This window comes from Panthera pardus, unplaced genomic scaffold (genome assembly GCF_024362965.1).
Source record: "Panthera pardus isolate Hobbes unplaced genomic scaffold, ASM2436296v1 HiC_scaffold_13, whole genome shotgun sequence".
In the NCBI taxonomy this organism is placed as follows: Eukaryota; Metazoa; Chordata; class Mammalia; order Carnivora; family Felidae; genus Panthera; species Panthera pardus.
Genome location: NW_026526688.1, coordinates 84,694,804 through 84,717,788, shown reverse-complemented (window position 1 = coordinate 84,717,788; position 22,985 = coordinate 84,694,804). Strand labels below are relative to the sequence as shown.

General features: G+C 37.3%; 1 protein-coding gene across 1 annotated transcript in view; it reads left to right on the top strand.

Moving 5' to 3' along the window:
* The window catches only part of IL15 (interleukin 15), a 152,954-nt gene that overhangs the window by 15,084 nt on the left and 114,885 nt on the right, over positions 1-22,985 (top strand). Inside the window, exon 2 of the mRNA XM_053901227.1 lies at positions 683-795. The gene's annotated coding sequence lies outside the window, so the exon portion shown is untranslated. The remainder of the gene's footprint in view (positions 1-682; positions 796-22,985) is intronic.

Genomic DNA, 22,985 nt, shown 5'->3' with positions numbered 1-22,985 from the left:
TGTGTATCATTGAATGGACACCAATTGAATACAAATCAACTGTACCTTTGAGTATTAATACTTTAAGAAATATTTTTCTTAAGGGTTAAATAAAAAGAAAGCATAGGATAAGGCCTCATATACAACTTCTAAGCATAGTCTGCTGGTAAATATTTAAGAACCAGGTGTCCAGGGGAAAAAATAACCCCCAAACTCTGATATGTAGCATTTGCCAATTTCCCTGTTGTAGATGATCTCACCATGCTGATTTCAAGCTCTCAACATCAGCACAGGTGCAAGCCAACCCTAGCACACCACTGCCTTTAATGCTTCCATTTCTGCAATTCAGGCAGCTGATTATGATGGGGAATTTTTTTTTTAATTATATGTGTATTTGGGGAGGTTGTTTTGTACCAACTTGTTTTTAAAAAAAAAATTTTTTTTATATATATATCATGTTGACTCTGCTTGTTACTTCATGGCTCATGACCATGAATCCCAAATGGGCTGTTGATCTGCCAGGCAGTCTTACTATATATTCCCAGTCTGTTCACACTTCCACTGTTCTAGATGACTGTTTTGTACCTTCTCTTTTCTCCTTAAGCTGCAGACAACCCTTCCCCATTTTTACTCTCTGCTGGTGTTTTTACTAAGAAACATAAAGCAATCAGTTAAGAAGCACTGCAAACTTCCTTTATTTCAGGACGCACCTCCAAGTACCTGTACCCTCTTCTTTCACCGACCTGTTGGCTCCTATCCACAAATGGTTCCTTCATGTGTGGGTCACAGTCCATCCCTACTGAAGTCATCAGGCTTGTAAGTCACCCCACTTTTCTCTGAAGCATTAGTTTCTTGCTTTCTCCCAGATCAGTAGCAGCAGTTAAAGTGTTACAATTGCCATCCTTGTGTTAGAGCTTATCTCAGGGTCACCTCCTTCATTAGCTGCTGCATCAGATTTCTGCCCCCTCTTCAGTAGAATTACTCTTTAAAGAGTAGTCTGTTCTCATGTCATCAGCCCCTCCCCTGCCCCCCTCTGTCATACCCCCTCCAGCCCGGCTTTCCTCAGAATCACCACTCCCCCTGAAGTGCCCACCCACACCATTTAGGTTGTTAACCATTTCACTGTGCTGCAGCTCTGCCTGGAAAGTACCGGAATCAGCACCTACAGCTGAAAGTTCTTTCCAGATCCTTGGAAAGTCCCATTCATATGAGAGGAAAGCAAGAAACATCAGGGAGTGAATATCACCCACACCCTCCCCTATAGCGTTTATTCTTCTTGGGAAGAATAAAATACCACAACTCCCTTGCCCCTTGGCTGGAATAATTCTGACCTGTATTTTACACTCTCCCAGAGTATTCTTGTGAGATGAAGCTCCAGTTGTCCCCTGTGGCATAACACACTTATGGCTTAACACACTTACTGGCTGCCTTCTGTCATTCCCCATTCCACTCTTGACCTTCTCCATACCTCTCAAATAAACCCGTTCTCTCAAGTTCTTGTTTAGGGTCTGCTGTTGGGGACCCAAACTAACACTGTCTCCAGTGACCTCCACATCACTAAACTGAATGATTATTTCTCAGGTTGCTTCTGGCTGGGCCTTGCAGCAGGATCTGTTCTCTCCCTTCTCCTGGAATCATTTTCCACCTTTGACTCTAGCTCAACACACCTTTAGACTTTTCTCCTAAATTACTAGTCACTCTTTCTCAGTCTCTTTCCTTGGTTCTGTTCCTTCTCTCCACTTCTACATTTGGGAGTGAACCTTCCTTGGTCCTCTTTCTTTCTCTGTGGGTGGCTCTCAGGGCTTTATTTACCAGCTCTGTGCCAATGATCAGCAAAGTCCTATCTAAAGCACAGATTTCTCTTTTAAACTTCACACTCATAGGTGGACAGCTGAGTGCTCAGCATCTCCACTTTGATGTTCTCTAGTCATCTGAAATTCAAGATGTTGAAACTGAACTCCTCTCCCCCTCCCCCACACTGGCTCCCGTTAGGAGGGCAATCTTGCCTGAAAAGATACTTCTGCTAATATTTCCTTTTTTCTGCTTCTTCTCTATCTTTAAAAACTTTTCCTTTTCTACAGCTCGAAGGAGCTCCTTTCTATTTTGCTGGATGGGATCCTGTCCAATTCATGGATCATGTAATGTAGCCAATCAGATCTTCAAATTTTCTCATTTAAATATTTTATTATTTAACAGTATATTCTCCCACCTCAGATGTCAGGCCCATGAGAACAGCAATCTTTGACTGTTTTGTTTAGTTACATATACCAACTGTTAAATGAATAAATGAATCTCTTGAAATGAAAAATTGATTAACTGAACAGTAGTTTTTTCAGTGTCTAAGGGTATTTAACTTTAGGCTGTTTATTCTTTAAGGATTTCATTTAACATTAAATAATAAATGCTTTTGCTGTCTCCTCATCACAAATTAAAAACAGCAACAACAAAAAAATGTATTTGATGACGTACGGACCATCAACACCTCTCATATGTAGATTTTTTACTTTTAGGGTAAAGTTATACATATCCTAGTGGTCCTCAGTGGGTATGTGTGTGAGGGGGGTATGATTTTTATCACCCAGTAAGTATTTGGCACTGTCTGAAGATAGTTTAAGTGTCATAACTCGAGGGGGAAGTGCTATTGGCACATAGTGGGTAGAGATCAGGGATGCTGATAAACATCTTACCGTGCACAGGACAGCCTTTAGAACAAAGACTTATGTAGTCTGAAATCTCAATAGTGTTGAGTGAAAAAACATGGGTTAACCTAAAAATTCTCTTAATAGGTCATTGATTCAACAAGTCTATTCAACACATATTTATTGAATGCCTACTTCCTGCTAGGAGGTTATCAGTGACCAAAACATTCTTGTCTAAATAGAGCTTACATTGTATCAATAGTTGGACATAATGAAATAGAGGACCATTTATGTAGTTCTTATTGTGTGCCAGACACCAACTCATTTAAACCTCAGAATGGTCCCAGAGAAGAACGTGTTATTGTCTCCATCTTAAAGCAAAGTGAAGTAAAGAGAAGCAGAGCAACATGCCCAACTTCACACAGACCATACATAGCAGAGAAAGAAATTGGACTGAAGCTGTTTGGCTCTACTCTGTGCTCTTGTCTCAATATGAGGTTCAAATACAAACTTATCTATTAAACAAAGAAACACTAAAAAATTTTAATTGATTTGATGCAATATTCCCAGTGCTTCAGATTTCAGAAAGTTTTAGTATAACTCCATATGTCTTAGGAATTTCTGCTAAGAGGTGGAACATTCAGTAAGTATCTATCAGTATAGAGCAAAAGTCATTGGAGGCATCTAATGGGAATATAAAGAAAATACTCATCTTCACCTCATTTCAGATAAGCCAGTGAAAATTCATTAAGCAGAAATGTCCAATAAATGATTCTAATAATATCACATAGAGGCACTGGGAGAATCAGTTGGAGAAGAGCACACATATTTGATCATTCCACAAAAAATAAGTTATTGTTATTGTTGAACACATAAAATTCCAGTTTCACTTCTTGTGGCATTTAAAGATGACAACGGTCATAAACTATGAACTATGTTAGGAATTGGAGTTCATTGATTTTACTTCCCTCAATTTATATGCATCAATAAAAAGAAATGTAAAGAGATTCATTGACTTGTTTAAAAGGAAACAGCCAAAAATTGGTAGAACCATGACAATCTATTCCTACATTCATAGTTCAGGTGTTTTTCCATTATTATTTCAAGCAATTAAAATCTCTTTGGGGTAACATACAAAGTGTATCTATTCAACTCTGTATAACACCCATTATGGTATTTTATTCACTGAATTATACCTGCTTGGCAGATAGTAAGTAGTTAATATATATTTTCTGAAAGTATGATAATTTGGGAGAAAAATGATTGTGTTTAATTATGTGGTAAAAATTTAAATGCTTTTGAAAGTTGGAGAATATAAAAACAATTGAAAATTGAAATGTTGCAGAAAGACTTCACAAAAGTGGGACATCAGCTGTATAATTAAAAGAAGTCTGCTCAATATAAAAAATTTCTAAATTTGCAGTATTCAGATAATGCAGAAGTATTCTTGCCAAAAGAATCTGAGTAACATTCAATGGAAGAGAATAAAAGACATCGAAAATAGTTAAGTGTATATCAGACTACATAGTATATAGTAAAATGAGCATTTTATATCAGTGGGAAAAAGTATTTAATGAATGATTGTAGGGTTATTTGACTGTTTCTTTATTAGAAAAAACTTATTCGAACCAGAAACAAACAAAAAACAAAAATGATCATTTTGCATTATGTATAAATATTGAATCATTATGTTTTATACCTGAAACTAATATAATATTATGTCAATTATATATAAATAAAAAAAGATTACCTCAGCAATAAATTATCTAATAAAAAAACAAATCAATATGTCTAAGAGTAGCATTTAAAAAATAATATGTCCTCAAAATCTAGAAGAAAATATTCACAAATATTACAAAATCTTGAGAGTACAAAAGGCCTTTTTGAAGTATGTAAGCAAAGACAGAACTCATAGATAAGATTAGTTATATAATTTATGGTATAAATTAAAAGAATTTTCAAGTCAAAAAATGTCATAAACTAGATTTAAATCATGATCTGAAAAGAGTCAAACTATTTGTAACAAATAAAGAAAAATATCCTTAATGTAGAAAGTGTTCTTTCAAATAAATATGAAAATATGAAAAAGGTGAACATAGGCAACATAAAATAACAAAATCCCATCTTACATAATTTAGACAACTCTTTTACACATATTATGTCAATCGGCTTCTCATACCAAGTCATATAATCCAACAGGGGAGAAGTTAATTACAGAGACACAACTAGAATAAAACTTCCATATGTATGCTAAAAATAAAGATATAGGGGATTACTTTACATTTGTGAAACTGATATAACTGAAGTCTTAAAAATTATATTACTCAGATGATCCATTAATATACTCACTTTTTCTTTTCCACTTGATCACAAATTTTATATTAAGTTTGGGTTTAGCTGTGTCTGACAGAAACCCCCAAATAAGACTGACTTAAACGAGGTAGAGGTTTTTATTTTGCTTTCACACAAACAGAAGCACAGAGAACCTTGGGCTACTAGGAACTCTATACAGTGTGATCAAGGCTTTACAATAGCATCAGGACCCAGACTTCTCTTACCTTGCTGTTCCACCAGTGCTTACCTCACAGTCCAAAATGGTAACTGACCATTAGCTGTTAACAGTCACCTTCCAGCAGAAGGGAGAAGGAGGAGAGGAGGAAGGGATGCCCTCTTCCTTCATAAACTCTTCCCAGAAGTTGGAGACAAGTTGATCACACATAACAAAAAGCAGTTGTGGGGGAAGCTGGCAAATGCAGTGTCTATTTCTGTTAGCCTTGTGTCCAAAGTTCTGGAAATTCTATTATGAGAAAAAGAAAACATATATGGAGACCTAGCTGTCTCTGCCTCTGACTTAGTTCATTAAAGTACATCTGTTAGAAAATCTGTATTTTTCTGAGTGTTTATTTTTAAACAAAGGACTAGAGAGTTAATGTGTCAATACTGCACCACCAAGGGGGGTGAAATACAAATCAGAGAGATATCAAGTACCAGAATTTCAATCTCTCTCTGTCTCTCTGAATCATTTGTCTGTCTGTCGATCATCTATCTTGACCTCTGTTAAAATTTGTATTGATAACCTTTACTTATGCATATAGGAGAAATTCACATTAGGTAAGGCTACTAGATTTTAAAGTAGTTGCTGCACTGATATCTAGAATTTACTTCAAAATGCCCGAAAAAACAAGACTGATGGTTGTATAGAGGGATGGAAGCAGATGGGAAAATCTCTGATAAAACAAATATAATAAAATGTAAGTGATGGAAACTAGGTAGTGGTCATATGGGTATTGACTTTAAAAGACTGCCATCTTTCTCTTTTTGAAAAATGTTGTTAAAAGATGTTGAAATACAGACTCCATTAGCAAAACTCATGAGTCTGTGAGGAGAGGATTAAAGAGTCAGGAATGGGGCGCCTGGGTGGCTCATTCAGTTAAGCATTGGACCCTTGATTTCAGCTCAGGTCGTGATCCCATGGTTTGTGAGATCGAGCCCCACATAGGGCTTTGTGCTGACAGCATGCAGAGCCTGCTTGGGATTCTTTCTCTTCCCTGTCTCTCTCCCCCTTCCCCCACTCACATGTGTGCACGTGCTCTCTCTCTCTCTCTCTCTCAAAATAAATAAACTTAAAAAAAATAAAAGGAAATAAAATAATTCAAAATGTCTTGTCACAAGTACAAATCAATAAGACTGTGAGAAAAATTCCTAAATATTTGGATATAAAGTATAATATTTCTAAATTACCCATAGTCAAAGAAGAAATCACATAACTCATAAATTATTTAAGCTAAATAGTAAAAACAACATATAAAAATTTTTGAGATGTGGACAAAGCAATTCTTAGATGAAAATGCATCACTTTAAGTGCAATTTATTAGAACAAAACAAAGTAGGTTTAATATCAAGGAGGTAAGCTACCTATCCAAGAAGATGGGGAAAACAAATTTAAAGTAAAAAAAAAAAAAGAAAGCAATAAGATAAGAATAGAAATCAATGAAATATGAATCAGTTAGAAAATAAGGAAAGTTGACAAAGCATCTAAAAATTTGTTCTTTGAAATGACTATCATAATTCATAAACCCTTACAGGATTGAAATGAGAGAAAAAATACAATGTATCAAAAAATGTTTCAGAGACATTTCAGAACATCTCTGAAAACAGAGATATTCCTATAAGTTGTATGATATTTCAAGGGTAATAAGGAAATAACTTTATGCCAACAATTTTGACATTTTAAATGAAATGGCCAAATTCCCTGAAAACCACATAATTCTAATTCTGATATAATAAGAAACAGAAAAATATGAATAGCTCTACATCTACTAAAGAAACTGAAACTTACTTAAAACCTTCTTGTGAAGACTTCATGTCCACTATATAAGAAATAATACCAATTATATACAATTTTTCCTCAGTGGAGGAAAAAATACTTACAAAGTCTTCTTTGGGGCTGATATATCACCCTAATATAAAAGCAGGCAAAGAAAGAAAAATACAGCCAAATATCTCTCACAAACCTAGGCGTAAAAGACCTGAACAAAATATTAGCAAATTAAATACACTAATATATAAAAAAGATAGTGTATTATGGCATAGGGGAATTTACCTTTAAAATGCGTGGTTGTCTATAATATCTAAAAATTAACCAATGTAGTTAACCCCTACATTGAATAAAGGATAAAAACAAAATTATTACCTCAATAAGTGCAAAAAAAGTGTTTCATAAAATTCAATTATGCTTAAAAAAAACCCAGGAAACTAGTCATTTGAAAGTACTTAATTTGATTTTATAAGGAGTATCTTTTAAAAATGTACAGCTAGAATCATGCCTAATGGTAAAATATTAAATACTTTTACCTTCATTTCAGGAAAGGCAAGGAAATTCACTTCTATTCAGTATTATATAGGTGATTTTAGCTAATGCAACAAGGCAATAAAACAACCAAAAGAGACTGACCATCTCAAGTGTGGTGAAAATGTGGAACAGTTGGAAATGGCATGTATTACTGGTAGGAGAATAAATAATTCAACCACTTTGGAAAACAGTTGGCAGTTTCTTTTTTTAAAGCTAAACAGGTATCTATCTCATGATCCATCAATTCCACTACTAAATGGAAAAGATAAATGAAAAACACAAGTCACAGAAGACTTATACACAATGTTTCCTAGTGGTTTTATTTTTCATATCCCAAGCCTGGAAACAACCCAGGTGAAGACAATAATGAGCAACCAAAATGAGTTTATATTGTCAATATCCACTTATATTGAGGTCTTAAAAAGCAAAACTAATTTAGGATAATATAAATCCAAATAATGGTTGCTTCTATTTAAGGGGTTGTTATTTAGTAGAAAAGTACATGGGAGAACTTTCATGGATGATAGAAATATTCTACATCTTGATTTGGGTGATGAATACACAAGCATACACGTTTGGCAAAATCCATTAACTATATATACATTTAAGCTGTGTGAGTTTTACTACATGAAATGTGTATTACAATAAAACAAATACATAAAAAGGAAAAGGAGACAAAGGAAATAAATCAGTGGATGTATATATATAATATTTTTGAAAAGCTTATCTTTAAATGAAGGAATGAAATGAAGCAGTAATGTAAGGGAGAAATAGAGATAAATAAGATATTTGCTGTTTGTTATGCTTTGGCTCTCTTCCACTCTAAACTCTTTTTTTTTTTTTTTTTTAAACTGAGAACAAACTGAGGGTTTATGGGGGGTAGGAGGGGGGTGAGGGCGGGTGATGGGTATCGAGGGGGGCACCTTTTGGGATGAGCACTGGGTGTTGTATGGAAACCAATTTGACAATAAACTTCATATATTGAAAAAAAATAAAAATAAAATAAAATAAAATAAAATAAAATAAAATAAAATAAAATATCTCAAAAAAAGATATTTGCTGTTTGGTTATTGGTAGTGCTATTTATTAACATATCTGTTGCTGAGATCATTGCAGTAGTGGAAATATAATATTTTTATATAATGAAAGGAAATGTCCAGAAGGAAAAAAAAACCACCGTGATGATATAAGAGAGAGATAATTGGTGAAGGCTGTCCTTATAGCTGCTTGGGTATGACACCTAATGCGTTAGTGGAGATGCTGGCTTTAGTTTGGAGCTCAGACAGTTCCTTCACTTAAACATAAGAGGAGATTTATTTGGACAAAGATGTATTTTTCTATTTTTAAATTTTATTTCTCTTCTTGGCTCCCTGAAAAAAATTATTTATTTCTTTTAATTTTTAGTTTACTTATTTTGAGATAGAGAAAGAGAGAGCAGGGGAGGGGCAGAGAGAGAGGGAGAGAGAGAATCCCAAGCAGGCTCCACATTGTTAGCATAGAGCCCAGTGAGGGGCTCGAACTCACGAACTGTGAGATCGTGACCTGAGCTGAAATCAACAGTCAGATGCTTAACTGACTGAGCCACCCAGGCGCCCCCAAAATTATTTCTTTAATTTTCAAACTTGGTAGCTTAGTTAGGATGTATCTCATCACTGAATTCTCTTTATCTGCAAAATCATTTTTGTTTTCACTTCAGAGAATTTTTCATATGTTGTATCTTTGAGTACATCTACATGTTCATTTGTTGGGTGCTTGCCTTCAGGGATACCTGTTATCTTTACATTGAATTATCTTTCTCAGTTTTCTCTCTAATGTATTTTATCATTTTTTATTTGTACTTATTGTGGTTATCTTGGGCCTTTTCTGTGACAATAATTTGATTTTTGTCATCTATTTCATTCCTTGATGATTCTAATTTATATATTAATTCTATAATGATGTTATTTTTGTCCCCAATTTATTTCCTCACGTTAGGCAATTTCTCTTATTATCTTATTCTATTGTACTGTCATCTTGTGTTTAAATTCTTATTTTATTGAATTCATAGTCATCCTGCATTCTTCTATAGCATAAAACAGCTCTGTGGAATTTTCTTCTATTTGTGATTTTCTTTAGGTTATGAGTGCAAATTTTGCAAACTGTTCTTTTCCTTCATCTTTGCCGTATTCTGTTTACATCATTTCCACAAAATTTCTTTTCATTTAGCTCAGAGCTAGGTGGCTCTTCATGAGTCATCATATTAGCTCTAATATAGTGAAGCTTTCTTTTTCACTTCAGGGCCTCAACATATCCTTGTGTAACTGCTTTATTGAACAGAGTGTCTGGTCCAAGAGGCAATTGGGGTTGACATTCAGCCAAGTCATCATTCATGGTGCTGCATCTTGTAGTGGATGCTTTCTCTTATCTGACACAAGTATGCCTTAGAGTGGTCCTGCTAGATTCTCTTCCCACCAAAACTGACACCCAGGTTTTGAATCCCTTCCAAACTGTAGTTTAAACTCTACAAGACAATTGCAGTTCTAGCTGCTTGTTTGAGAGAATGGAGGTAAAAGTACAGCTGAGGCAATAGGGATACATTTTTGGCATACCTTGCTGCTAGGTCTTTGCTGTCCTGAGATTTCTTAAATGTCCTGTGCCAGTACTCAGGCCACATCCTCTAGGATTCAGGGCAATGTTGGGAGTGATTTTCATTCTCATGAGAATAATCCTTAAACTGTGAGTGCTTTGCCCAATTCGGGGAGGAGCTCTGGAATTCATGTCAGACACAGAGTCACCCACATTGCTCCTTCTAGAAAATGTCCTGTTTGTCCCTCCACCCCCACCCCAGCAGTGGTTTAGCCCGTAATCAGTAGATAAGAAACACAGGACCCTATTCAGTTGCTTTTCTCAAAATTTGGAGAGTCTCCATGAGAACATCAGACAGTTCTTGGCTCAGGAGCATGGTTTCTTTGGGGGAAAGCAGTAGTTCATTGCTGATCAGTATTTCCTTGCTCTGTCTAGAATCCTGTGTTTTTCTCAGTCACCTGTACTCATGTGATAACTGTTAGAAGTTTTGACTTTTTTAAAATTAGTTTTGTTCACCACATTTGGGAAGGGAAATTCGATAGTGCATTTTATTCATTATTTTTAAAACCAGAACACAAAGATAAAACTTTAAAATAGAAGAGTGATCCCATAAATAAAACTATTATGGCACCTTAAGATTATGGCACTAGCTGGCCAGAGCTGTGGATATTTCAAAACATAAGGAATATTGTGAGCTTGATCATATCAAATGCTTAGTTTACATAATTATGGCCAAAACAATTATTTTTCCTGAAGGTATAGTTACCCTCCACTCTCAGAAAGTCCCATGACTATCCATTCCCCATTTCTCCTCCACCTACATTATTAAGATATAGCCAGTGGTCTTCATAGGGAATGCCATCATTAGGGAAGGTAATCAGAACTGTGCTGTAGGAACTCCTTGGGTGCAGAATAAGTCAGTATTTCAGACCAGGAAACTGCAGGGCCTTCTTCTCCTCTTTTTCTCCCTTTCCTCATCCTCTCCTTTTTTCTTCTCTTCCTCTTTTCCTCTATTTTTCCCTTTCCTCCTTCTCTACATTTTCCCCATCGTCTCCTCTTTTTCTCTTGCTCCTCTTCATTCTCCTCCCCCACAAAGATCATTTCCTCACTCTAAAAAATCGACAGCATTCTCAAACTCTGTGTCTGAGTTTTCATATGGCAACTTCATAAAGGAGTACTTGCAGATTTAATTGATGTAAGATCAAGGAAGGGTCATTCTGGAAAGTATCAATTCTATTGTTTTGTTCATTAGCTTTATTCTTCTTTTAAAAATTAGAAATAACTTGAATGGTGGGAATAATGCCAAGAAGGCCTTGACATAAAGGAAAAGAAATAGTTTTTAAAGATCAGAGTAAACAACAATTTAAATTTTAGCATATTCTTACAATCCTATTTTCCTTTTTCATTGACCAGAAAAGAATTTTGTAATGTTGACATTGAAAGTAAAACAGCTAGTTGTTTTACGGCAACATGGGTTCATTTAGGAATAGCAGAGGAATTACAATTCAGGGCAAGCAAGCTATAGTCAAAGCCATAGGCAAGTCTGGAGAGCAAAGTAGAGGGACCTCTTTTATAGAGTAAAAGAGGGAAGTTGGGGGGGGGGGCTGTTATAAACAAAAAGTCCATTAGAGTAAACCGGGGGTTCAGAGTCTAGTGGCTTTTCACTCTCTAAGTTGTGACAGTCTCTCATTGGTTGAACTGTTGCTGGGCAAAGAGAAAAATCTTCCTTCCTTCTGCTGAGCTAGTAGAGTAGGTTTCTTCCAGTTGAGAATACAACCTATGTCTCTTCCTGTTGGGGCTGCAAAAGGCTACCAGGAGAGGTAGGGTGTGAGACCTCCCCCTTTTGGCCTCCTGACTCCATTTTGAATGAGGTTTCCTTTATTCAGTTTCACAAATTAATACTCACCTGCTGATCTTGAGCAAAAAGATGCAGACTTCATTATTTCAAACAATCCCACTTTTTCCTGAGAGACAAACATAGTGTATGTTTCCTAGTGAGGTAGACAGCAAATTGGCTGGGTTGTAAGGACAGTGTAGACCTACCCAAAGCAGAGTTCCTGAGACAGGCAGTGTGTACTTTTAATGGGCACATCATGAAAACACAGTTCTGGGTTGAGATGAGCTGGTAAAAGTTAAACAGTTTTGAAAAAATTGTTTTAACACCAAAACGCCTTATAGTTTTTAATATGTAAATTTTGAGAGACCTATCTTTATCATGGTTGAATTCCATATTATTTTGCTATAAGGAGTTTTGTTTATGATGTACTTGTTTCGTCTTACCTCATGAGGCACATGTGTTCCAAAGGGTGTAATTTGGGAAAAGATAATCTAAGGGCAAGAGGCAAAAATTGTACGTTAAAAGTTTGTTTTCTGTACATTTGTTTCCTTTTTCTGCCATGTTATACCTTTGTGTGACCTCAACTGTGCTTTCAGGAGTATTTGATTGGTTTTCTTATTTCTAATTATAGGATAAAAGTCTTTCTCTAGTGATGGATCTTAAAATAAAGGATGATTGAGGTGGAGACTGTAGGGAAGCCCACACCAGGACCACTGCATCCTGTGTGGAGACCTGAAAGAGCTCAGTCAGTTGGCTGGGTTAAGGCTACTTCTGCCAGTCAAAATTGTAGATGCGAAAAAGAGGCCATTTTCATTGCCAATCTGATACTCACTTTCTGCTACCTTGAGGTAAGGACCCTGGAAATTCTAAGCTATTTTGAAAGGCTCTGCACTAATCTCTGTTGTGCTCCCAGGGCTGGTATTGCTGATGCCGTGTGCACCTGGGTGGGTCTGGCTTGCTTAATCATGTGCTGGTTTCCAGCTGCCAGACCCGAAGACTCTTCTGATCCATTGGCTCTGTTAGCACCTCTGCTTGCCCTCACCATGTCATTTGGGCACATCGCAGTGTTTTCATTTCACATGCAGGCAATAAGGAACATGGAGGACAGAATCAGGCTTGTCTGTATCACTGTGTTCAGCTGCTGCTATTGCCCCAAAAACTATGTTGAATGACTTCTCCTGCCTAACAGCCTCTCCCTATGTTTCTGGGAAAGCATACCACTACCACTATCATACCTATTTTAATGTTTTTAAAACCCCGTACCAGTTAGCTTTTGCTAAAAATAAGGCTGTATAACAAATAACCAACAAACCTCAGAGGTATACCTTACAGGTATACTTTTATTGCTCAGATGTTTGGAATCAACTAGGCACGTCTACTGATCTTGGTTGGGCTCACTCACCTATGTGGGGCTGGCTGGGTGTTCACTTCTCTAAGCTGCTGATAGATTTAAGGCAACTCAGTTATGCTCTAGTCTCTCATCCTCCAATAGACTAGCCTGGGCATGTTCTCATGGTGGGGACTGAGGCACAAGAAAGCAAACAGAGACAGGCAGATTTCTTGAAGTTGAGACTCAGGACTGCCTTGCCGCCCCTTCTGTTTCAATCTGTTGGATAAAGCCAGTCGGTGGTTGAGTTCAGAATCAAGTGGCAAGGCAAGTCACCCTCTGTATGGGACGGGCACTACAGAGTTACATGGCAAACGCGTATAGAGACAGGGAGACCTGAAGTAATGTAGTCAAATGATGCTATTTCCCAAGTCTTGGTACCAGACACATTTGGAGGTGAGCAAGGGCAAACCAGGGACCTGGTGTTTGATTTTCCTATTCTGCTTCCTCTGCCTCAATTTTGTATTATTTGATGAGGGAGCATAAGGTAGGCTGAGGCAAAGTAAAAGCTAGCACACCACCCCTGCCCCTCCGGGTGGGATATGTGTGATATTCTTCAGAAACTCCTAAAAGCTGCCTAAAAGTGAAGGAAAGGAAACAAATGGTTAACTGATAGAGATCACAGTCATACAGGACATGAGTCTCCATCTGTTTACATATATCTTTGTAAATGACAAGAAAGATGCAATCATATCAATAGCCTAATAATCTCCAGAAACTTGTAGTCTTAGTTTCCCGGAACCCCAACATCACCTTCCCCTCCATAGCGTTATGGGGAACAAAGGCAAGAAGAAAATGGCAGGTGAAATTAAATTTCCTTAAACCTAGAGCCCATTGACAAATACTTTAGGCAGGCAGAGTAAAACATTTCTCCAGGAGCTCCCTACTGTCTTAATGTTAATGCTTTGCTAGAGGGAAAAACAACCTTAGCTATATATATAGTCAGTCTCTCTTCGTGGTCCTGGGGCAGCTCTTTCTGCCCATGGGTCCTGTCCCTGTGCTTTAATAAAATCACCTTTTCACACCAAAGACATCTTCAAGAATTCTTTCTTGGCCATCAGCTCCTAACACAATCATCACCCCAAGAAACTTCATCACCATTCACTAATACCCTAAGGAGCCAACTCCCTTCCTTTCCTGTTATGAGCTGGATGAGATCTCCCTTATACAATATCATATAATCAAGCCCATCAAAAAGCCTCTTTAGTTATGAAAGAGTGAAATAAAATAGCTTAAGAAATCTGTTTCTTTATTAACATCTGATTTGCATGACTAAATTATTGCTAGAGAGACTGAGAAATTCAGGTTTAAATTTCAAGGTTGATTGTTGGCTTCTTTGCTTTAGGCAGTATCCTTGTTCTTCTTCCCTTGAGAAATAAGCCTTGAGCTTAGCTCTGAAAATTTAAGGCTACCAGTGACCATGATTTAATGAAGAAATAAAAATGCATCCGTTTAATATTTACAAAATACACTTCCATTACATTTTACCTCTAACTTCAGGTCCAGATTTTACTTCAGGCAGCGGATTTTATTGCTTGATTTCATAGTTTGTTCCAAGGATGTTTACATTGTGATACAGGACCTACGTTATTTCACCTCTTTTGGTTTCCATTTCCTTATCTATAAAAATAAAGTAAACAGAATTGAAATGTATAAGCTTGGGAAAATTATTTAACTGTTCTGGATTTCAGTTTCCCCTTCTGTCCAATAAAGCCTATTGGGAATCCCTTGCAACCCAATAGTCCTGTTATTCTTAAAATTCCAAAAACCTTCAAGACTTAAATTCAAGATCCCAATTGTAGCAGCAGAATAACTTCAATACTGTGCAAATGGGAAAGGAGACATTTAGAGATGTAGGGGAGCAAAATCTGTCACCCTAAAATGTGTCTCTTTGACATGTAGATTTTAGGCTTATTATTTTTAAGGGATAGAAGATTCAGGAAGAAGCTTTGACCTTCCCCTTAACTGCCTAAAAGAATTTAGGTATAGGACCTGCTCTAGGAAGGGAGCTACCACCATAGGTAACTACAGTATAATATGAGCTAGAGGTAGTGGAGGGCAGGAACTTAGCAAAATCTGTTTGTTAAAATTCCTCTCTATGTTACACTGTTTCTGCATACCCCAGCAAGCATTTGTTTACCAAAAATTTACTCTTTTTCATCTTCCTGTAAATTATCTTCCCTCCCTTTGAAGTCCCAGACCCCTAGCCTCTTCTCCTTAGCTCTGGATGACACATAAGCCTCAGTTGCCTGAATGCATGTGAGCATCATATTTTTATAGGGCTTCTGTCATATGTGATTAAATTTGTTTTTCTCCTGTTGATCTGTCTCATGTCAGTTTAATTCTTAAACCATCCAAATGAATCTTGAAGGTAATAGGAAAATTTTTTCTCCACAACAGAGAGAAAGGACTCATTTCAGTATTGTTCAAGTCAGAGAATGTAACCCTAATACAATTTCTAAGGCCAGTTCTGCTAGAGATGGAATACTGCCTATATAAAAACAGAAGATTCTGGAGAATGTTGGCCTTCTAAGGAAGCAAGTCAGGAATACCTAACTTGTACCTCAAACAGCTAAATGACTAACAGAAAATTGAGAGTTCATTTAAGTAAAGGAGAAGGTTAACTGAGGGCATATAAAACAGCAATAAAGGCAACCATGTAAAGTTTATTCGTCAGTAATTGCTGTAACTTATTATATTTCAGTGTTTCAGATACCATACTTTCATTTCTCCACTAATCTTCACAAATACTCTGGCTAGATAAGCATTATTATCCCAACTTCCAAAAGTATGAATGAAATTGATCTACCCAAGAGCACCACACATATTGGGGGGTGTGCTGGCTGGAGGTTTTGGGCATAATACAGGCTTTGCACAGGCCCAGCACAACTAGGTGGTACACCAAGTGGCTCTTTGGGGCCGCAATATTGTGTACAACTCTTCCCAACCTCTCACATTGCCTACTGAGTTGAGAAAGTTGAGTTAGCTGTCTTAGCTACTCTTGTTGGAACACCAGTCATTCTGTCACACATGCCGTACATTTTGTCCTTTAAAACAAATGTTAATTCCATTCAGTCTGAAGTAGGTTGAGTAAAGAGAGGTAGGCTATTGCGGGTCATCGTTCAGAGTCAACCATGAGTTAAATCAGAACTCTATTCCCTCCATGTGTGTGTCAACCACTTCTAAACAAGACCATAGTAGAATATGGAAATATAAAGTGGAGGTCTACCAAACTCACCCCTAATTATTCTGATACTATGATTAATAATAATACTTTGCTAAAGAATGAAAAAAGCCATCTGAGAAGAAAATGCAACGGAATGGTAAATTGATACAACACGTGAGATCCAGGACTATCTCTGGCAAAATGGGAATATGGTCACAAAAACACTTGACTTCTTTAGTTAGCCATCAGGCATTCACAGCCAGCCTTTTTGTATAAAGAAAGTTTTGCTAAATTCCTTTGGTTCCTGTTTAGGCTCTAGGCCCAGTGGACTGATTATGAAGTTTCCTCCATACTGTAAGGGTATGGACACCTCAGTCTTCTCTGACTTTGGACCTAGGAAGGAAGACCACACAAAAGGCATGGCATTCAAACTTTTTTTAACCCTAACTTAAAAAAAAATTTTATGTTTTAAGTCACAGCAAAAAACCATATTTCCTTTAGATATCCAACACATACACACACACGCATGCATACACACACACACCCCACACACAAGAAAAGTATCACAAAACAATATTCGTGCACCCTTCTGGTTTGCAATGCACCCTTCTAGTTTTGCAATGCATTTTGATATTTTCCACTCTTTTTCATTAAAAAAATGACAATTGCCTTTAAAATTTTTTTAATGTTTATTCTTTAGAGAGAGAGACAGAGTGTGAGTGGAGAAGGGGCAGACAGAATCTCAAGCAGGCTCCAGGCTCTGAGCTGTCAGCACAGAGCCTGACGCGGGGTTCAAACTCATGAACCATGAGATCATGACCTGAGCCAAAGTCAGACGCTTAACCCACTAACACCCGGGCACCCCTAACAATTGCCTTTTAAATTAATGCCATGTCCTGGTGACTGTTGGGTAGTGATTAGCAATTTGAAAGATGCTATACAAAAAAGAAACTGATATCTTCTGTTCTCAAGGCATTTTCTTAGAAGAAAAGAGATGGGGTAAAGGAGGAAAATTCTCTTTCTTCTCCCTTTTCTCCTGCTAAGCCTAGGGGTTGAGAGAGAGTGGTTTTAGAAGTCACCAGAAAAGTAAAGGAGCTCCTTGAGTTTCTACTGTGCCTCTTACTAGTACTCTGGCAGGTGGCAAACATTGGGGATTTGCTCGCACATGAATTCAGGGTGTTTTAATTGAAATATATTCATCAGTGCACTTAGGTAGAGGGAGGTTTCCAGGCTGACTGCCCCCTGACTTCCATGTATGATGTATTCAAGACTGTGAAATGATCCTGTGGAGACTTGATAGGTATCTCACAAGCTTGGCTGACAAATTAGTCAGAAATACTCACCATAGTAATGAGAGAAAAGGCCTTGGACCTGGGGCAAGGCAGACGACAATCAGAAACAAATGGAATTACAAAGCAAACCTCAGTGGGTTAAGGCACCGTGAGAGCTGAATGGGTCCCAGTCAGAAAGTGACAGATGGTCAGTTCCTAAGGAGAGGTGCCAGAGTCAAAGAGCAGACCACAAGATCACCAGTCACAGACTTTGACATAGAAGATGAGCAGAGAATCTAGTGAGCAGGTGGAGAAAGGGCATTGCTGAGGAATCCCAGAAGAACCAAGGGTAGTATAAGGATATTACATCCTAAGCTAGTACCTATACCCTTTCACCTGCTGGTCAACCCACAAGGGCATAGTCAACTCCCAGAAACAATCATAGGGCAAGGGGATGGCGTAAAAAAAAAACAAAAAAACAAACTGAGTAATATCTCAACACTTGACTATTTAAGTGTTTGTGCTGGGGAAAATTTATGAGATGACACTGAATTTTATATTTTTACCCTCACTCCAACCCCTCCACCCAGTTCTTATAAAAAACAACAGTTTAATTATCAAAAAAAAAAAAAAAAAAAAGAAACTCTTTTTCTTCCTCATGTCTGAGAATAGTGTGACAGAATCCCAATCATACTGTATGTCATTGTGATATTGTTTTCATTGTTACATAACCTCATTTATAAATGATATAATTCTTCAGATCATTTCATATACCAGTGTCAGATATTTTTAGTATAACAATGTTATAAAAGCCATTAAACCTTCTTTCAAATAAGGCATGTTATGTGTTCTTCAAAGATGCTAATAAAGGAATCCTGGTACCTACAGGTAGGAGACACATCGATGTATTTCTGTTGTCAATGTATATTGAGTATACTATTTTATCATGTAACTGTCATGTTAATATTAATGGATAAAATTTTGGAAAATAGAGACTGTGGCCCAAATGTGAAGTTAAATGCTACACTGAGACAATTTTTAGATAATTCTAGTAAAGTATTCACTTCTACAACCCATAGCAACAAAAGTATATTTTCTCTAAACTTGGCTTTTTATGTGTAACTATCATATAAATGTTTCCTTAGGGGGAAAAGACAAGCTATTCTTTTTTAAAATGAATATGTGCTTGTATCACACATCTATTCATATATTAATTTCTTTAAATGAAGACTTTGGAATGTATTTGCCATTAACAACTTGTCTTTGTAAAGAATTATAGCTACCAGTTTAAAGTAGATACCTATTTCAAGTAATAATACTTTCATCTTACTGCGAAACAACTCTGAATATCTGGTCAAGTACAGCAATAAATACAATAATATGAACTTTTATTATCTAGCGGTCTTTTTGGAAATAAGACACAATGTATTTGAAATGAACAGATTTTGGAGTGGAGCTTTTAGAGAAGATTAAGCATTATAGTAAAGTTTTTATTGTACTATTTTTACTAGAAAAATATTATTCAGTTTTAATAGTTATTTTAATTTCACGAAGCTTGCCCTGTGTTCTTAATGAAGAGCAACAAAATTAAGAGAGAAAAGGGACAATTTGAAAACACATCACCTATAGGAAATTCGGCAAAGGAAAAATGAGTGATTGAAAAATACCTATACCAGTGTTCAGAATTGAGAGGCCACACGGAGGTGCCAACTCCCCACCAAGAACATGAGATGATAGAAATATGACTCTTTCTTGATCATCAAACTGTAAGATCTTGACATTACCTAAAAGCACAGAACTCGCAAGACGTATTTCCTGATAGGATGTATAAACTCCTTAAAGAGGTGTCTGTATCTCTTAAGGTCTAGGGATGGAGGCTGGGGGCACAGCACTGTTAGTGCCCATCCAAGCACTATCCAGAGAGGGAGAAGCTTTAGTTAGCTGGTAACTAAAGGCAACTAGTTTAGGCTGTAAGTTACCTGGTCAGTTAGCTAAGTCAGTCCCAGTCATTCGATGGGTGAATTAATCCTCTGTGTTGATTCTGTGCACATAAAACAATCTGCTGATTCATGTCTATATGCATGTATTCATACAGGTTTCCTCATTTTAGGTGTACCTATAGAGAAAGAATGCACTGGTCCTGTAAGTACAGATACTTCAGTCCATGTGAAAATTACATTTCACTTTCTGAATAAATAGCTCTTTTTATCAGTTTGAGTGTTCTATTAATAGGATGCTGGCACTACATCCAAATCTCTACTCTCTCACCAAAGTCACAGATGACCCTGTGAGGCCCATTGGGAGATATCCAGCCTGATTTCATGCTCAGTGGCTGAAAGGAACTTTATTTTTTAATAGTCATGGCATTTTAGTATAATAAATGCTGAGTCTTAGTTTCCCTCTTACAGCGAGGATAATAGTCCTTATATGCCTATATCATCTTGCCAGTACTTTGCTTGGCAAACACTCCTGGATCCTACTTCTGGTCCCTTGCACTCAATTTCTTGGCTTGAAGAGCCTGCTTCCCATAATAGAGGGTGACTATTCTGGATAATTCTAGGTAATTGCTTTCCTAGCTTCCCCTGAAGTTGGAGCATGGAGTTATCACTCAGTCCTGGACAACAAGAACCCTGTAGGGAAATTATGGGAAGTTTTCCTCCCTAATGAAAATCACATTTGACAAGCTGAAAAACAAAGGGGATACTTCAACGTACACTTCTTCTTTCTAAAGCTTTCAAAATAAAATTTTCACTAGTAGAGTTTTCCTTTGGGGGCAGCAGAAAATGGGAGAGGACAAGAGGAGTTTGAATTCTTTGGTGCATGTGGTATGATTCCTCTCTGACTTGAGAGTCATGCCTTCCCTTTTCTTACAACCGTTGCTGGAACTGACACAGACCAGGACTCAACTGTGGCAGCTGCCTAATTGTATTACCAAAGCAGTGAATCTGTCTCTCTTTATCTCTCCTCTCTCTCTTTCATATCACCCCCTGCCACACACACACACACACACACACACACACACAACGTGAGCTGAAACAGCTAGGCACTTGACAAGTAAAACAACTTCAAAAACGGAGGAAAACAGGGGCGCCTGGGTGGTGCAGTCGGTTAAGCCTCCGACTTCAGCCAGGTCACGATCTCGCGGTCCGTGAGTTCGAGCCCTGCGTCAGGCTCTGGGCCGATGGCTCGGAGCCTGGAGCCTGTTTCCGATTCTGTGTCTCCCTCTCTCTCTGCCCCTCCCCCGTTCATGCTCTGTCTCTCTCTGTCCCAAAAATAAATAAAAAACGTTGAAAAAAAAAATTAAAAAAAAAAATAAATAAAAAAAAAAAAAAACGGAGGAAAACAAAGTGGATAGAATACGCAGTGTGAAAAAGAAATATTGGAATGGACTAATATTTTATAATAGCATTGATAATGTTCCAAATAGATATAAAGAAAGAACTTCGCAATATAAAAAAGAATCAAAATGTATTTTAAAAATAAAAAACAGGGGCGCCTGGGTGGCTCAGTCGGTTAAGCGTCCGACTTCAGCTCGGGTCACAATCTCGCGGTCCGTGGGTTCGAGCCCCGCGTCGGGCTCTGGGCTGATGGCTCAGAGCCTGGAGCCTGCTTCTGATTCTGTGTCTCCCTTTCTCTCTGTGCCTCCCCCGTTCATGCTCTGTCTCTCTCTGTCTCAAAAATAAATAAATGTTAAAAAAAATTAAAAAAAAATAAAAAACAGAAAACAGAAACTATGAAAAATAAAATTATTAAAACAATAAATCAGGTTAAGTAGATGGATAACAGCCAAAAACGAAAATAGTATGTTGAATAACACATTGAGGAATTCTCCCAGAAAGCACCGGGTAATAACAGAAAAGTAAAAAATATGGATAGCAGGAAGAAAAGCCTAAATATTTGGCTAATAGGAATGTCAGAAGAAGAAAAAAATTGAAAAGAGGCTATAACTGAAGAAGTAATGGACATAATCATCAAAATTAAAAATTAGAGACTCTGGGCCACCTGGATGGCTCAGTTGGTTGAGTGTCTGACTCCTTATTTCAGCTCACATTGTGATCTTCATAGTTTGTGAGATTGAGCCACGTGATGGGCTGGGTGTGGAGACTACTTGGGGTTCTCTCTCTCTTTCTCTCCCTCTCTCTCTCTCTCTCTCTCTCCCTCCCTCCCTCTGCCCTTCTACCGCACCCCCCTCAAATAAATAAACATTAAAAAAAATTATGAGAGACTCTGATCGAAAGGGTTCACAGAAAAAAAAAACCCTCAAAATCTATGCACATTAGAATGACACTGAAGAAAACTAAAGATACGTTCTAAAGGCTTCAAGAAACAAACTACAAAAAAAAATTAGAGTTACATCAGGTTTCTCAACAGCATCATTGGAAGTTAGAAGATAATGGAATAATACTTTTAAGATATTGAATAAAAATATTTTTGTTCATAGAATTTTATACCTGGCCAAACTGCCAGTCACCTGTAAGAACATAATTGCCTTAGAAGTTTGGTGGGCAGAATTCTAAATGCCCCCCAAGATCGCTGACTGTGTGTACACATCCACATAATCCCCCTGGACTTGTAAACGTGATGAATTTTACTTCTGTGGTGAAATTATGTTATTGTCTGGGTGGGCCTTTTGCAAACACACGAGCCCCTTTAAGTCTAGATCTAGAGGTCAGAGACAGAGACTCAGAGATCTGAAACAACAGACGCTCTCTTGCTTGCCATGAAGAAACGACTGCCAAATTTTGGAGAGGTTGACATGGCAGGGAATGGCAAGCAGGCTCTAGGAGCTGAAAATGGCTTTTGGCAAATAGCCAGCAAGAACTAGATTCTCCCAACAACCAGAATGAACTTGAAAGTGGATTTTTTTCCCCAGTGAACTCCAGACAAGAACCCAGCTTGGCCACCATCTTGTTTTCAGCCATGGGAGACACTGAGCAGAGGACCCAGGTCTCCAAGCAGACTCCTAACGCACTGAGACTGAGATAATAACTTTGTGTTGTTTTAAGCTGCTAACTGTACAGTAAATTGTTCCACAGCAGTAAAAACGAATGCAGAAGTCTTGCCACATAAATACTTTATCAAAAACAACTAGTGTTTTCAAAGAAGAAAAATCCAGGAAATACTTCAAGATGAGAACAAATGAACAGAAAAGTATACTCTTATTTCACTAACAGACATGGCTTAAAAAGCTCCTAAATAAAATATTAGCTAATTCCAGCCATATCCATTTGTTTTAAAAATTATGATTAAGTGCAGTTACTTTCAAGATGTTTGACCTGGTGTCACATG